We start from the raw sequence: 16,832 nt of genomic DNA, 5'->3' as shown, positions 1-16,832 counted from the left end.
CCTCCTCAGTGCTGGAATTACAGACATATGCCACCATGCCTGACTCCATGGATTTGGTATATAAGGCAAAGCAATATCATGTAGATATCTCTTATATTCTAGGAGCCTGGAACTTTTGCTGGATCTCACAGCCGGAGTTAATAAATACCTCGAGGTCACTTAAAACTAATAGCCCATTATGTATTCAAACTGTTTAACCTGCCTTTAAGAGAAGACACCTTCATCTCGGCCCTTGGGAAATGGAAGCAGGTGGACCTCTGAGTTTGAAACCAGTCTGATCTACATAGTGAGTCCTAAGACAGCCAGAGCTACACAGTGAGGAGAGTGGAGAAGGAGGGAAAGGGAGGGAGGGAGAGAGAGAGAGAGAGAGAGAGAGAGAGAGAGATCAACTTTTATAACCTAAGCTAATGTATAGTTGTACTCTAAGTCTATGCCTCTGACCCAGATAATGTATATGAATCATTTGCTGAAATCAGCAAACTCGGAGATTGAAAGCAGTCATCTAAACTGAATAACCACCAAGCATGTTAAATACAACACTTGGATATTAGTTGATCAACAATGACTTTTTTTTTTCCGAGACAGGGTTTTCTCTGTATAGCTCTGGCTGTCCTGAAACTCACTTTGTAGACCAGTCTGGCCTTGAAATCAGAAATCCACCTGCCTCTGCCAACAATGACATTTTTTTAATACCATTTGATATCTGGGTCAGTTTGGGTTGGTTGGAGTCACTGACTTAATCCTATGTAAAAGTCTGTTAAAGATTTCTTTAAAGTATCCCTCATCCCCCCCCCCCCCCATGTGATGTCTTCTGTGCTATCTTTGTTAGTGACAGACACACCGACATTCTGCTAGGAAGGCACAGACATTAGTGCAGCCTTGCCCAGGTACCATCACATCTGCTCAGAAGGAACATCTAGTTCTCATCATTTTGAAAACAGCTATTGGACACCTTCAATATGCCAGGATCTATACAGAGTCTGGGGCTGACCAACAACTAACACACACTCCTCAGACCTGACCTCCAGGACCTTGCTTCTGTGAGTGCCAGTGACAAGGATGGCTAATTGGAGCATCCATGACTTTCCTGTTTCTGTGATAAAGCACCATGACCCCAAGCAACTTAAGAAGAATGGGTTCATTTGGGCTTACGGTTCCATAGGGACCCATAAGTCCACTGAGTAGCCGAAAGCCGACAGCAGGAGCCGGAAGCTGAAAGATGGTATCTTCAACCTAAACAAAAAGCAGAGAGCAAACCAGAAGTAGATGAGGTCGTGAACTCCCAAAGCCCACCTCCAGTGTGATACGTCCTTCTGGAAGCCTCTGCAGCCTAAAGGTTCCTTTAAAAAGCTCCTGTAACTGCGGACCAAATACGTGAGCCTGTGGGGGACATTTCTCATTCAGATCGCCACACTGTGTTTGTTTCTTTCCTTTCCTTTTCCTTTCCTTTCCTTTCCTTTATTTTCTTTTCTTTTTTTTTTTTTTTTTTTTTTTTTCTTCGAGACAGGGTTTCTCTGTGTAGCCCTGGCTGTCCTGAAATTCACTTTGTAGACCAGGCTGGCCTCGAACTCAGAAATCTGCCTGCCTCTGCCTCCCAAGTGCTGGGATTAATGGCGTGCGCCACCACCGCCCGGCTGAGTTTGTTTCTTGAAAGATGTTCCAACAGTATCAAATAAAATACTCAGTACGGTTGCCAAAGTCAAAAGGAGCTAGAAACTGGGCAACTGAGAGGAGGGGAGTATTCTGCTCCGTTTTTCCTTGCCAGGATTGCGGCGATGCTTGGCCCTGGTGTGTGTCCTGGTTATTGCAATGAGGGCTGGGTTTCTAATGGCGGCTTATGCTCTGGATGCTCTTGTGCTCTTCAGGATGGGAAGGAAAGACAAAGCCCAACCCCAGTGCCACACTAAGCCAAGAAGTTCCTTGCTGCTTTGTCTCCACAAACGCTCTTCCCCCCCCCCCCCCAGGTGCTACCCTGCTTGTAGGAGGGCTGAATAGCCTCAGGTTTCACTACCATGCCTCACTGACCCTAAACCATGATTGCTCTTCAATATGTGCCTCAAATTCCTGACCCAGTCTGTTGAAATAAATAAAGTCAGGGAGGATTCATATTAACTAGTACACCATACTGTACAGATTGAGGGAAGAGATTCATGGGTTTCAATTCAAGTTCTGTATTTTCTATGTGACAGGACAAATTAAACATCCTCTCTGGGTCTGGGGCTATAGCTGCGTTGATAGGGAGTTTATAAAGCATGCACAAAGCCCTGGGCTTAATTCCCTCTAGCACTGCATAAGGCAGGCACGGTGACACCTGCCTGTAATTCCTGCACTTGGAGAGTGGAGGCAGGAGGATCAGACCTACATGGGGATCTTCTGTGTTCTTCATCATAGGTGAGAGTAATAATAGGGCCTAGCTCATAAGGATAATAATAGAATTGATCTCATCAGGTTCTTATGATTTTAAAATGATGTGTAAGTGAGCACGGGACCTGATGAGCACGATAAAAGTGTGAGCTAAAGCTGACTGCGGAGTCTGTGCCAGTCGCTCATCTGAGCGCTGACATAACCTTGTCTCATCCTCACAAGCGCTCTAGGAGACTGTTACATTTTTACAAATGAGAAATTTGTGACAGAGCAGTCATCCGAAACAGGGTAAGTGGCTTGCCCAAGGCTCAGCGTAAACAGCAGGAACACACAAGGCAAGGCAGGCCATTGCTACCACCGAACCTTTATGAAGCAAATAAAATTTTTCCTGATGAGGAATGCAACGCAGCAGGTAGAATAAGCTGAGGGGGATGTGACAGAGACAAAGGATTCCCTGAAGAAGCAACTTTGTCATGTTGCTTTTCTTCCTGTGCTCAGAGCTATCTTGGTTTACCTCGACACATTTTAATAGCACTCATTACTTCAGTAGGACTATCAGATTCTCATTTCCTTTATTCAAGTGGCCTCCAGACCCCTTAGGCACATTTGTCTATTGCTTGTTTGGTTTATCACAGGAGGAAAGATGTGTACCTTACAGGAATAGGGCAATTGCGATCTAGAACAGCAAGTTCTTTGGCTGTGAGCAGAGGGACAAAGGGATACAAAGGACAACATATGCTGAGGTTCCAGCCTTACATTTATCCTGTTTTTTTTTTCCCCCCTGATCAATGAGAGCTTGCCCCTCCCCTCTTCACTGGCAGTCCTCACTCTCTCTACAACTATTATTTAAAACTATTCTCTGTCTCTCTGTGTCTCTGTGTCTGTCTCTCTTTGTCTCTCTGTGTCTCTGACTCTGTGTCTGTCTCTCTTTGTCTCTCTGTGTCTCTGACTCTGTGTCTGTCTCTCTTTGTCTCTCTGTGTCTCTGTCTCTGTGTCTGTCTCTCTTTGTCTCTCTGTGCCTCCATCTCTGTCTCTGTCTCTCTCTCTGTCTCTCTCTGTCTCTCTCTGTCTCTCTCTTTCTCAAAGGGTCTCCTGTATCCCAGGCTGGTTTCAAACTGGCTCTGGGAAGTACAACCCATTCTTGTTCTTCTCTGTTCAGGCTCTAAGTATATTCTGTGGAGTAATCTGGCTACATAGTCAAGGCATGCACCACCATACCTAGCTTACGGGGTGCTGGGGATTGAATTCAGAGCTCTTCACATGCTAGGCAAGCACTCTACCAACTAGGCTATGTTCTCCAAGCCCAACACGCTTTACTTTCTGCACATAAAGGGCCCTTTCAGTTCTGGAGACTGGGAGGCCAGGATCCAGATATCCACAAGGTTGTCTCCACTGAAGGCTTGTGGTGAGGTGGGGTCAGGGGATGTTCTGTCTCATGCACAGTTCTAAGCTTCCCGGGTTGCATCTCCATCACTCTAGTCTCTGCCTCCATCATCATATGCCATCTTCCTTGTTCTATGTCCTTGTATATGAAAAATCTTCCTTTTCTTAGTCTGATAAACACCTAAATCACCTAACTTGGTTATTATATTCACAAACAACTTCTTTCCAAATAAGGCCACATTCTCCAGTCCCAGGAATTAGGACTTACTAATTTCTAAAATAACATACTTTATTTTCCTGCATGGTGAGAGATATAATTTTGCAAGATAGTGTCTTTGTGTGAACTGGGGATATCCCCTCTGGATGGATTTTGCTCCTCTGTTCATGGCTTACTAACCAGAGAACACCTGTGTGTGAGTTATACAAATATCCATTCCCCTTATAGCAGGAGTCAAACACCAAAACATAAGGCTTTGTGCTTAGAGCCAAGGCTAGATTTCCATCCCGCCCCCTCCAACCTTCTTGATAGTACATAATCTATTCAGTCATATGTACCACCCCTTGCCTGCTCTGCACTCAGGCAGTTGCTTCTAGTCAGCAGCTCCCTCAGTCTCTCTTCCCAGTCTTACATGGGGGAGGGGATCAAAACCCATACCTGTTCTCCGTCTAGTTTTTGGCTGTAGTTTGTGGAAGGATGTGATTCTCTGTAAGTCCTAGAACCACCTGATATTTTTCCTGTTTAATAACTGTTCCCATCTCTTCTGGAAACCACACCCTCTTTGCCCTGTGCCAACCACTCCTTTTCTATTTGTAGGTCATCTGGTTTGGATGCAACTAAACCCAATTTCAGGCTTGGTCAATCAGAACACCCCATCCTTCAGCATAATGACTGATCCTAGACTACTCATCCTAGACTATTGATCCTACTCTACCCATGATCTATAACTTTCGCTCAGACTGTGAAGCAGAGGCACTTTGTCTCCGTGCAGATGGCTATATTGGAAGGATGTGCCTGGAGCAGTTAGATAATAAAGCTACACCAGAGGAGAGTGGAGCTGAGACATAGATAATTGTTATAACTTAATCATTTGGTTCCAGCTATGCCTAATGTCAGATAGATATGCCTGCTAAACTTTACATGAGCTAACAGATTCTCCTTCTGTTGTGGTTGGTAAACATGTGTTTATATCTCTTGTAATTGAAAATTGTCATTTTATTTTATTTTATTTTATTTTATTTTATTTTATTTTATTTTATTTTTTGAGACAGTGTTTCTTTGTGCACCCTTGGCTGTCCTGGAACTTGTTCTGTAGACCAAGCTGGCCTCTAACTCATGGAGATCTGCCTGCCTTTGCCTCCCAAGTGCTGGGATTAAAGGTGTGTAATCCCTCCCCGCCCACTTTTTGAATTATCTTTTTAAAATAAAAAAAATATATAACATTTGTTTGTGTACATACATATGTGTGTGGGCACACATGCCACAGTGCACACATAGAGGTCAAAGAGCAACTTTTGGGAGTCAGTTCTCTTCTTTGACCTTGTGGGTTACAAGGATTGAACTTGAGTCATCGGGCGTGGTGGCATGTACTTTATCATTGAGGCATCTCTCTGGGCTCTAACTGAAAGAATTGTTACTGAATACAGTACCCAGTACTTCTATTGCCTCTACTCAATCCTTCTAGAGCCCCGTGTCCATCTGGTCGACCAAGGTCTACTTAGGAAGGAGCCATTAACCAGGTTAAAGAAACTCCCCACTACAGCATGGTAGACTGGAATGAATCCGATGACTGCTTAGACTTGTAACACAAGTGAATGAGAAACAAGTGGCTGATGGGTAGGTAGAAAGCACCTCCCACATTTTTCTGAAGTGACCAGTGTTGTGGTTTTGCTTCACTTTCCTGTGAACTCCACCTCCTTTCCTGCTCAGAGTCTCCTCTGTGGATCTAGGCTAGTGCTGATCTAGGCTCCTGGAGGCAGACTCTGATCCGTACTCTCTACCTCCTCTGCTCAGTAGCACTGGCTATGAGCAGCATCCCCACGGGCTCTCCAAGTACTCTTGCAGCATGAAACCTTTCCTGGTTGCTGTAGTCTACCCTGACCACCAGCACCACTTTCTCAGTCCATCAAGATCTTCTTGTGTTGCACTGTACCAAACCTGTTTTCATTACTCCCTTTCAGGGTGTCTGAAGAAGGACAGTCTCTCTGCCCAAACTTCTTTTAAGATTTGTGTGTGTGTGTGTGTGTGTGTGTGTGTGTGTGTGTGTGTGTGTGTGTGTTCTGGAATGTATGTGCGCTTGTATACTTGTGTGTAGGTACTCTCCAAGGCCAGAAGAGGGCATCAAATCTCCTGGAGCTAGAGTTACATGTGGTTGTGAACTGTCCAACTTGGGTGCTGGGAAGCAAACTGCCAGAGGGCAAGTGAGTGACTCTTTTTGGTTTTGTTTTTTGTTTTGTTTTGTTTTGTTTTGTTTTTCTTTCTTTGAAAAATAAATGTTCACTTTATTTTTTTAGGTATTTATTTCATTTACATTTCCAATGCTATCCCAAAAGTTCCCCCTTCATGCTCCCCCACACCCCCCCCACCCACTCCCACTTCTTGGCCCTGGCGTTCCCCTGTACTGAGGCAGATAAAGTTTGCATGACCAATGGGCCTCTCTTTCCACTGATGGCCAACAAGGCCATCTTCTGATACATATGCAGCTAGAGACACGAGCTCTGGGGGGGGGGGGTACTGGGTAGTTCATATTGTTGTTCCACCTATAGGGTTGCAGATTCCTTTAGCTCCTTGGTTACTTTCTCTAGCTCCTCCATTGGGGGCCCTGTGATTCATCCAATAGCTGACTGTGAGCATCCACTTCTGTGTTTGCTAGGCCCTGGCATAGTCTCACAAGAGACAGCTATATCTGGGTCCTTTCAGCAAAATCTTGCTAGTGTATGCAATGGTGTCAGGGTTTGGAAGCTGATTATGTGGTGGATCCCTGGATATGGCAGTCTCTAGATGGTCCATCCTTTAGTCTCAACTCTAAACTGTGTCTCTGTAACTCCTTCGATGGGTGTTTTGTTCCCAATTCTAAGAAGGGGCAAAGTGTTCACACTTTGGTCTTCATTCTTCTTGAGTTTCATGTGTTTAGCAAATTGTATCTTATATCTTGGGTATTCTAAGTTTCTGGGCTAATATCCACTTATCAGTGAGTACACATTGTGTGAGTTCTTTTGTGATTGGGTTACCTCACTCAGGATGATGCCCTCCAGGTCCATCCATTTGCCTAAGAACTTCATAAATTCATTCTTTTTAATAGCTGAGTAGTACTCCATTGTATAAATGTACCACATTTTCTGTATCCATTCCTCTGTTGAGGGGCATCTGGATTCTTTCAAGCTTCTGGCTATTATAAATAAGGCTGCTATGAACATAGTGGAGCATGTGTCCTTCCTGCCGGTTGGAACATCTTCTGGATATATGCCCAGGAGAGGAATTGAGGGATCCTCCGGTAGTACTATGTCCAATTTTCTGAGGAACCGCCAGACTGATTTCCAGAGTGATTGTACAAGCTTGCAATCCCACCAACAATGGAGGAGTGTTCCTCTTTCCCCACATCCTTGCCAGCATCTGCTGTCACCTAAATTTTTGATCTTAGCCATTCTGACTGGTGTGAGGTAGAATCTCAGGGTTGTTTCGATTTGTATTTCCCTGATGATTAAGGATATTGAACATTTTTCAGGTGCTTCTCAGTAATTAGGTATTCCTCAGGTGAGAATTCTTTGTTTAGCTCTGAGCCCCATTTTTTTAATGGGGTTATTTGATTTTCTGGAGTCCACCTTCTTGAGTTCTTTATATATATTGGATATTAGTCCCCTATCTGATTTAGGATAGGTAAAGATCCTTTTCCAATCTGTTGGTGGCCTTTTTGTCTTATTGACGGTGTCTTTTGCCTTGCAGAAGCTTTGCAATTTTATGAGGTCCCATTCGTCGATTCTCGATCTTACAGCACAAGCCATTGCTGTTCTATTCAGGAATTTTTCCCCTGTACTCATATCTTCGAGGCTTTTCCCTACTTTCTCCTCTATAAGTTTCAGTGTCTCTGGTTTTATGTGGAGTTCCTTAATCCACTTAGATTTGACCTTAGTACAAGGAGATAGGAATGGATCAATTCGAATTCTTCTACATGATAACCGCCAGTTGTGCCAGCACCATTTGTTGAAAATGCTGTCTTTTTTCCACTGGATGGTTTTTGCTCCCTTGTCAAATATCAAGTGACCATAGGTGTGTGGGTTCATTTCTGGGTCTTCAATTCTATTCCATTGGTCTACTTGTCTGTCGCTATACCAGTACCATGCAGTTTTTATCACAATTGCTCTGTAGTACAGCTTTAGGTCAGGCATGGTGGTGATTCCACCAGAGGTTCTTTTATCCTTGAGAAGAGTTTTTGCTATCCTAGGTTTTTTGTTATTCCAGATGAATTTACAGATTGCCCTTTCTAATTTGTTGAAGAATTGAGTTGGAATTTTGATGGGGATTGCATTGAAACTGTAGATTGCTTTTGGCAAGATAGCCATTTTTACTATATTGATCCTGCCAATCCATGAGCATGGGAGATCTTTCCATCTTCTGAGAACTTCTTTAATTTCTTTCTTCAAAGACTTGAAGTTCTTATCATACAGATCTTTCACTTCCTTAGTTAGAGTCATGCCAAGGTATTTTATATTATGTGTGACTATTGAGAAGGGTGTTGTTTCCCTAATTTCTTTCTCAGCCTGTTTATCCTTTGTGTACAGAAAGGCCATTGACTTGTTTGAGTTAATTTTATATCCAGCTACTTCATTGAAGCTGTTTATCAGGTTTAGGAGTTCTCTGGTGGAATTTTTAGGATCACTTATATATACTATCATATCATCTGCAAAAAGTGATATTTTGACTTCTTCCTTTCCAATTTGTATCCCCTTGATCTCCTTTTGTTGTTGAACTGCTCTGGCTAGGACTTCAAGTACAATGTTGAATAGGTAGGGAGAAAGTGGACAGCCTTGTCTAGTCCCTGATTTTAGTGGGATTGCTTCAAGCTTCTCACCATTTACTTTGATGTTGGCTACTGGTTTGCTGTAGATTGCTTTTATCATGTTTAGGTATGGGCCTTGAATTCCTGATCTTTCCAAGACTTTTATCATGAATGGGTGTTGTATTTTGTCAAATGCTTTCTCTGCATCTAACCAGATGATCATGTGGTTTTTGTCTTTGAGTTTGTTTATATACTGGATTACATTGATGGATTTCCATATATTGAACCATCCCTGCATCCCTGGGATGAAACCTACTTGGTCGGGATGGGTGATTGTTTTGATGTGTTCTTGGATTTGGTTAGCAAGAACTTTATTGAGGATTTTTGCATCGATATTCATAAGGGAAATTGGTCTCAAGTTCTCTATCTTTGTTGGGTCTTTTTGTGGTTTAGGTATCAGAGTACTTGTGGCTTCATAGAAGGAATTGGGTGGAGTACCTTCTGCTTCTATTTTGTGGAATACTTTGTGAAGAACTGGGATTAGATCTTCTTTGAAGGTCACACTAAACCCATCTGGTCCTGGGCTTTTTTTGGCTGGGAGACTATTAATGACTGCTTCTATGTCTTTAGGGGATATAGGACTGTTTAGATCATTAACCTGATCTTGATTTAACTTTGGTACCTGGTATCTGTCCAGAAATTTGTCCATTTCGTCCAGGTTTTCCAGTTTTGTTGAGTATAGCCTTTTGTAGAAGGATCTGATGGTGTTTTGGATTTCTTCAGGATCTGTTGTTATGCTCCCTTTTCATTTCTGATTTTGTTAATTAGGATGTTTTCCCTGTGCCCTCTAGTGAGTCTGGCTAAGGGTTTATCTATCTTGTTGATTTTCTCAAAGAACCAGCTCCTCGATTGGTTGATTCTCTGAATAGTTCTTCTTGTTTCCACTTGGTTGATTTCGCCCCTGAGTTTGATTATTTCCTGCCTTCTACTCCTCTTGAGTGAATTTGCTTCCTTTTGTTCTAGAGCTTTTAGGTGTGTTGTCAAGCTGCTAATGTGTGCTCTCTCTAGTTTATTTTTGGAGGCACTCAGAGCTATGAGTTTTCCTCTTAGAAATGCTTTCATTGTGTCCCATAAGTTTGGGTATGTTGTGGCTTCATTTTCATTAAACTCCAAAAAGTCCTTAATTTCTTTCTTTATTCCTTCCTTGACCAAGGTATCATTGAGAAGAGTGTTGTTCAGTTTCCATGTGAATGTTGGCTTTCTATTATTTATTTTGTTATTGAAGATCACCCTTAGTCCATGGTGATCTGATAGGATACATGGGACAATTTCAATATTTTTGTATTTGTTGGAGGCTTGTTTTGTGACCAATTGTGTGGACAATTTTGGAGAAGGTACCATGAGGTGCTGAGAAGAAGGTATATCCTTTTGTTTTAGGATAAAATGTTCTGTAGATATCTGTTAGATCCATTTGTTTCATAACTTCCATTAGTTTCACTGTGTCACTGTTTAGTTTCTGTTTCCATGATCTGTACATTGATGAAAGTGGTGTGTTGAAGTCTCCCACTATTATTGTGTGAGGTGCAATGTGTGCTTTGAGCTTTACTAAAGTTTCTTTAATGAACGTGGCTGCCCTTGTATTTGGAGCATAGATATTCAGAATTGAGAGTTCCTCTTGGGAGATTTTACCCTTGATGAGTATGAGGTGCCCCTCCTTGTCTTTTTTGATGACTTTGGGTTGGAAGTCGATTTTATTAGATATTAGAATGGCTACTCCAGCTTGTTTCTTCAGACCATTTGCTTGGAAAATTGTTTTCCAGCCTTTCATTCTGAGGTAGTGTCTGTCTTTTTCCCTGAGATGTATTTCTTGTAAGCAGCAAAATGTTGTGTCCTGTTTGTGTATCCAGTCTGTTAGTCTATGTCTTTTTATTGGGGAATTGAGTCCATTGATATTAAGAGATATTAAGGAAAAGTAATTGTTGCTTCCTATTATTTTTGTTGTTAAAGTTGGCATTCTGTTCTTGTGGCTGTCTTCTTTTAGGTTTGTTGAGGGATTACCTTCTTGCTTTTTCTAGGACGTGGTTTCCGTCCTTGTATTTTTTCTTTCTGTTATTATCCTTTGAAGGGTGGGATTCATGGAAAGATAATGTGTGAATTTGGTTCTGTCATGGAATACTTTTGTTTCTCCATCTAAGGTAATTGAAAGTTTGGCTGGGTATAGTAGCCTGGGCTGGCATTTGTGTTCTTTTAGTGTCTGTATAACATCTGTCCAGGCTCTTCTGGCTTTCATAGTCTCTGGTGAAAAATCTGGTGTAATTCTGATAGGCTTGCCTTTATATGTTACTTGACCCTTTTCCCTTACTGCTTTTAATATTCTATCTTTATTTAGTGCATTTGTTGTTCTGAATATTATGTGTCGGGAGGAATTTCTTTTCTGGTCCAGTCTATTTGGAGTTCTGTAGGCTTCTTGTATGTTCGTGGGCATCTCTTTCTTTAGGTTTGGGAAGTTTTCTTCTATAATTTTGTTGAAGATATTTGCTGACTCTTTGAGTTGAAAATCTTCATTCTCATCTACTCCTATTATCCGTAGGTTTGGTCTTCTCATTGTGTCCTGGATTTCCTGGATGTTTTGAGTTAGGATCTTTTTGCATTTTGCATTTTCTTTGATTGTTGTGCTGATGTTCTCTATGGGATCTTCTGCACCCTGAGATTCTCTCTTCCATCTCTTGTATTCTGTTGCTGATCCTCGCATCTATGGTTCCAAATTTCTTTCCTAGGGTTTCTATCTCCAGTGTTGCCTCACTTTGGGCTTTCTTTATTGTGTCTACTTCCCTTTTTAGGTCTTGGATGGTTTTATTCAATTCCATCACCTGTTTGGTTGTGTTTTCCTGCAATTCTTTAAGGGATTTTTGTGCTTCCTCTTTAAGGTCTTCTACCTGTTTAGCAGTGTTCTCCTATGTTTCTTTAAGTGAGTTATTAAAGTCCTTCTTGATGTCCTCTACCATCATCATGAGATATGCTTTTAAATCTGGATCTAGCTTTTCGGGTGTGTTGGGGTGCCCTGGACTGGGCGAGGTGGGAGTGCTGGGTTCTGATGATGGTGAGTGGTCTTGGTTTCTGTTAGTAAGATTCTTACATTTGCCTTTCGCCATCTGGTAATCTCTGAAGTTAGTTGTTATAGTTGTCTCTGGTTAGAGATTGTTTTTCTGGTGATTCTGTTAGCCTCTATCAGCAGACCTGGGTGATTAGCTCTCTCCTCTGAGTTTCAGTGGTCAGAGCACTCTCTGCAGGCAAGCTATCCTCTTACAGGGAAGGTGCACAGATATCTGGTGTTCGGACCTCCCTCCTGGCCAAAGATGAAGGCCCAAAACAGGACCTGTCCCAGAAGCTGTGTTGCTTCGGCTTGTCACAGAAGCTGTTAGCTTCTGTAGTCCACACTCTCAACTGCTCAGACTAGTCTTGGAGGGATCCGGGAACCAAGATGGCTCTCCCAGGTGCTCCTGCAAAGCCCTCCCGGGCAGGGCAGACACCTCTCCTCTGGCAGGGAAGGTGCCCAGATGTCTGGAACCTAAAAAGGGGGCAGCCTCAGAAGCTCTGTGGCTCCCGCCTGTCCCAGAAGCTGTTAGCTTCTGTAGTCCACACTCTCACCTGTGCAGACTAGTCTCGGTGGAGTTCTGGAACCAAGATGTCTCCCACCGAAGCTCAGGCCAAGTGAGTGACTCTTAACTGCTAATCCATCTTCTGCCCAACAAACAGAGGTACCATCTGCAGACAGTTACAAACGGAAGCCTCTGCTTCCATATTGTGTTTGCCACTGCATGTCTATCATGTCTTTATATTTGTACAAACTAAGAATACTGTGTGATACTTTACATTTCACATTCATTGAAGAGAGGTGACAGTACATAGAACACAGAATTTCTTTTAAAGATTTTTAAAAAACTTTTTATTGATTCTTTGTGAATTTTACATCATGCACCCCATTCCCACTTATCTCCTCCTCACCCCCTTGCAACCTCCCCTAACAGAGGAAAAAAAAATCTCATCATGGAAGCTGGAGTATTCTCTTTTGTCCCCACTTCTTTGCTTGTGAATGTCATTGCAATGACTCATTGGCCTGGTTTAAGGCCTCCGCTTTCTGCTAATCTATCAACCCTGGAATCTCACAGGGATCCCTCTCAAATATCCTGTTGTTGCCCCATGTCATGGTAGAACAGGTCCATTTATGCACTCCAGCAGTTCATCACTGGAGTAGATATTGGAGTGAACCAATAGAGCCCCAAATCTGGGCCTGACAGGTAACAGAGATGGTCAGTCCACCTGCTCTCATGCCCTTGGGGCTGGCTCACCCACAACCCCCACACCAGGACCAGCTCTACTGTGCTGTCCAGATGAGGTGCCTGCTCTCCCAAGGGCTGCAGCCAGTGAGGGACGGGATCAGTTTTCCCACTCTCTTAATTCTGGGACCGGCTCTTACACCTGCCTTAGATTAGGTGAGGGAAGAGGGAAAGGAAGAAGGTGTCTCTCCCCTATCTGCACTACCAAGAGGCAGGACCAGCTTCCTGTGCACACATCCTTGGGCACAGCTCACCTTCAACACCCCCATATCCAGGGCCAGTTCTCCTGTGCTGCCCAGGCAAGGTGCAGAGCCTTCAGAGAGCACAGAATTTGAAAAAGCAGCAAACATCTGTTTAGCTAGCATCTAATGCAGAAAGACACGAAGGCTAATGTTCTTTTCTCTGCTTGTTTTTATACAGAGACAACTCCAGTTTTTGCTAATTGCTCCTCCTGAGGAATTCTGCTCAGCCTGTTGTGGTGCATCTCCTAAGCTGGCACAAGACCAGCCTGGTCCCTGGTTGAATAAATTAACAGTGACAATCAGGGGAATTGAAGACAACATGCTTCTAGGTGAGGCGGCATCTCTCTGTGACGAGTGTGGCCACGGTTCTGTGTTATGAGGAAATTTCTGTTGCTCAATTCTGCCTGGGGTTTTAATTTGGAGGACAGTGAAGGGAATGTGTTTCCCCTTTTCCCCATAAGCACAGAGGAAGCCAGATGTAAAACATACATGATGTGATGCCTGTCCTTTCCAGCTCTATCCAACAGGTAGAGTTCAGGGTAGGGCTACCTATTACGGGGGAGACTCTGCCTTGTTCTGAAACTACTCAAGCAATTTGCTACCTTGATCTGTCTTGAGTAGGGGTTGCTTCATGGATACAGACCTGTTTTCCTCATCTGAGTACTACACTCAAAAAGCCTCCAGAAGGTTGTGTCAAAGACCATCAGGGCTTGGGTAACAAAGTGTTCCAGGCACTTTATAAGTATGTGTGTGTGTGTGTGTGTGTGTGTGTGTGTGTGTGTGAGAGAGAGAGAGAGAGAGAGAGAGAGAGAGAGAGAGAGAGAGAGATATTCTAACTGTAGAGACTATGGAGTCTCCTGACTTCTCCTTCACAACAGTTCACTGCTCTGCTCACCCAACTTCCAGAACACAGTGACACAGTGTTGCTTCTGCTGATTTTTATTCCTCCTCCTCCTCCTCCTCCTCCTCCTCCTCCTCCTCCTCCTCCTCCTCTTCCTTCTCCTCCTCTGCTTTTAGCTTCAAGATACTTCTCTGAAGTCAACCAATGCCAAGCTGTATTGACCCTGACAGTTCTAATTTGGTTCCTATGGCCAAACTATGTATTGGGAGTTTGGAGTGGGGACAGGAAGAGGGAATCATTGGAAATGGGTTTCATGAGGAATTTGCTTAGTTTTGTTCTAGGAAGAATACTCCCTCCTCAACCTTACAGAATATGTAAGCCCTTACTTTCTATTTTGTTCAGTCGAGGCCAGATCGTATGCATTTTTATTTTATTTTATTTTATTTTATTTTATTTTATTTTATTTTATTTTTAAACATGGGTTCCTGGAATTGAACTCGGATAATTAGGCTTTTATTACAAGTGCTTTTACCTGCTGAACTATCTCACCCACCTGAAAGAGGATATGTTTGGTTGCACCATTCAGTCAGGTGCCTGGTGATGGCCCTGCCCTTTAGGGAGTCCAACAATGTTCTACAAAACAGCTGTTTAGAGCCATATTCCTCAACTCTTCTATTTCCTGATTGGATTCTTCTCCCCTGACCATGATTTAATTCCAGGCTCTACTTCCTATATTTTCCCTTCACATATGGTACTCTCATCAGCTCTCGCTAGACTATAGTCTTTAGTGCCCTTACGAAGTTACAGCATTAGATTTGAAATTAGATTGTCTCCCTATCACTGCCTGACTGGGATGGCACCATGTAGTCAGCATCACACAGCTGGTACCTGTGTACCACACTGTACATTAAATGCTTTATTCTCATTCTCATTTAGTCACTTGTGGTGTTTTGAATAGGAATGGCCCCCCGCAGACTCAGATGATTGAATGGCTCATGAGGAGTGGCACTATTAGGAGGTGTGGCCTTGTTAGAGGAAGTGTGTCACTGTGGGATGGGCTTTAAGGTCTCCTAGGCTCAAGCTCCACCCAGTGTAGAACACAGTCTCCTTCTGCTGCCTGTGGGTCAAGATGTAGAGCTGGCAGCTCCTTCTCCAGCACCATGCCTTTCCCCATCCTCATTGTTTCCTGCCATGACAATAGTAATGGGCTAAACCTTTGAATTATAAGCCAGCTCTGAATTGTCTATCCAGGTGTCCTCTCTGAGATTTTTTTTTTTTTTAATTTAAGCCTTTGCTATTTGCTACTTGAGATGTAAGGAAAATTAAATATTTTCCTTTATAAGAGTTGCCTTGGTCAAGGCATCTCTTCATAGCAATGAAACCCTAACTAAGACATCATTCTACCAGCTGTGTGAGGTAGATATTATTTTCATCTTACATATGAAGTAACTATAGCTCACAAACTAAACTACATCTCACAAAACTAGTGATAAAGAAAATCAGGACTTGAATCTGTCAGGCTGCTAGGGCTCTATACTTAACTGTTCTTCCACAGCCCCTCCTTGGACCTGATCCTGTGGTCTGATGTTTAGAGAAATTTAAAGATAACTTGCTACATGCAAATATCTCCTCCCTTGTTTTTCAGGCTTCTAGTTGTCCTCAGAAAGATCGTTCCAAACTCTGCCTGCCACACACATATTGCTCAATATATTAAGTCTTCCTTGAATTGGAATGTATTTCTGGTTTTTAAACACAGCTGCCTGTCGCATCTTCTCAAGCACGGGAGTCTGTGCTCCAATCTCAACACCACAAAGATTTTTTCTCTTACTTTGCTGCTCTGGAGGCACCTCTACCCTAGGTCAGCCAGGCATGAGCTCCCCAGCCCCAGGAACCAGACCCATTAGCCCGGCTGGGTGACAGAAGGTTGCAGAGCCTTACGTGTTTTTATCGTACTATAGGTTAAGGAAGGCTTTCATAATGAAAGAATCCTGCCAAGATTTGCTTTTCTACTTTCAGCTCTTACAGAAAATGGGCATGGAATCAAAGTGCACCGGTGCCAAGAGGGCCCACAAAAACCATCTGGTCCAAGCGCCTGAAGCCAGAGATAGGGAGTGATGTAACCAAGGTACCGTAGACTATTATCGTTATTATCCACATCCATTGTTGAACTTAGGAAAGGATGCATTGGAAACCAAAGGCTGTCAGGAGTCCAGCCATATTCCTCAGGGACTTGCTGACTGCTCTGCTCTCCATTGGCATGTCTGTCCAGGTCTCCTCTCTGAGATTTTCTATTTAGGGAGTTGCTATTCGGCCACTTCAAAATGATAGATGTAGGTAGACCTCATGACATGCTCTACACACCCAGGCTGGTCAGTGGTGGATGCTCACAATGCTGGATGTCCCTGAGATGGCTGAGGAATGAAACAGATATGGAGGAGTGGTGGTGGTATAGAAAACAGGTGGTGGAGATGACAGTCATATTTTCTTATTCAGATTATAGTCTCAATCAGAATCTCACCTTGGTGAGTTTTCATGGAAGACCTAGGTTTGTTTTGTTACTTGTTTGCTTTTAAGACAGGGTCCCGTGTATCAAAAGTTGGTTTCCAATTTAGCATATAATGGAGGGTGACCTTGATCGTCCTGCTCCACCTCCCTAGTGCTGGTTGTTACA

At 43.1% G+C, this 16,832-nt stretch overlaps 1 long non-coding RNA gene across 1 annotated transcript in view; it reads left to right on the top strand.

Moving 5' to 3' along the window:
* Positions 1-16,832, top strand: part of 8030443G20Rik (RIKEN cDNA 8030443G20 gene) — a 29,235-nt gene that overhangs the window by 6,511 nt on the left and 5,892 nt on the right. Inside the window, exons 2-4 of the long non-coding RNA NR_040664.1 lie at positions 5,430-5,581; positions 13,499-13,649; positions 16,178-16,286. This is a non-coding gene — a long non-coding RNA (RIKEN cDNA 8030443G20 gene). The remainder of the gene's footprint in view (positions 1-5,429; positions 5,582-13,498; positions 13,650-16,177; positions 16,287-16,832) is intronic.

Source organism: Mus musculus, chromosome 4 (genome assembly GCF_000001635.26).
Source record: "Mus musculus strain C57BL/6J chromosome 4, GRCm38.p6 C57BL/6J".
Taxonomy (NCBI): Eukaryota; Metazoa; Chordata; class Mammalia; order Rodentia; family Muridae; genus Mus; species Mus musculus.
This window is presented reverse-complemented; position numbering and strand designations above follow the sequence as displayed.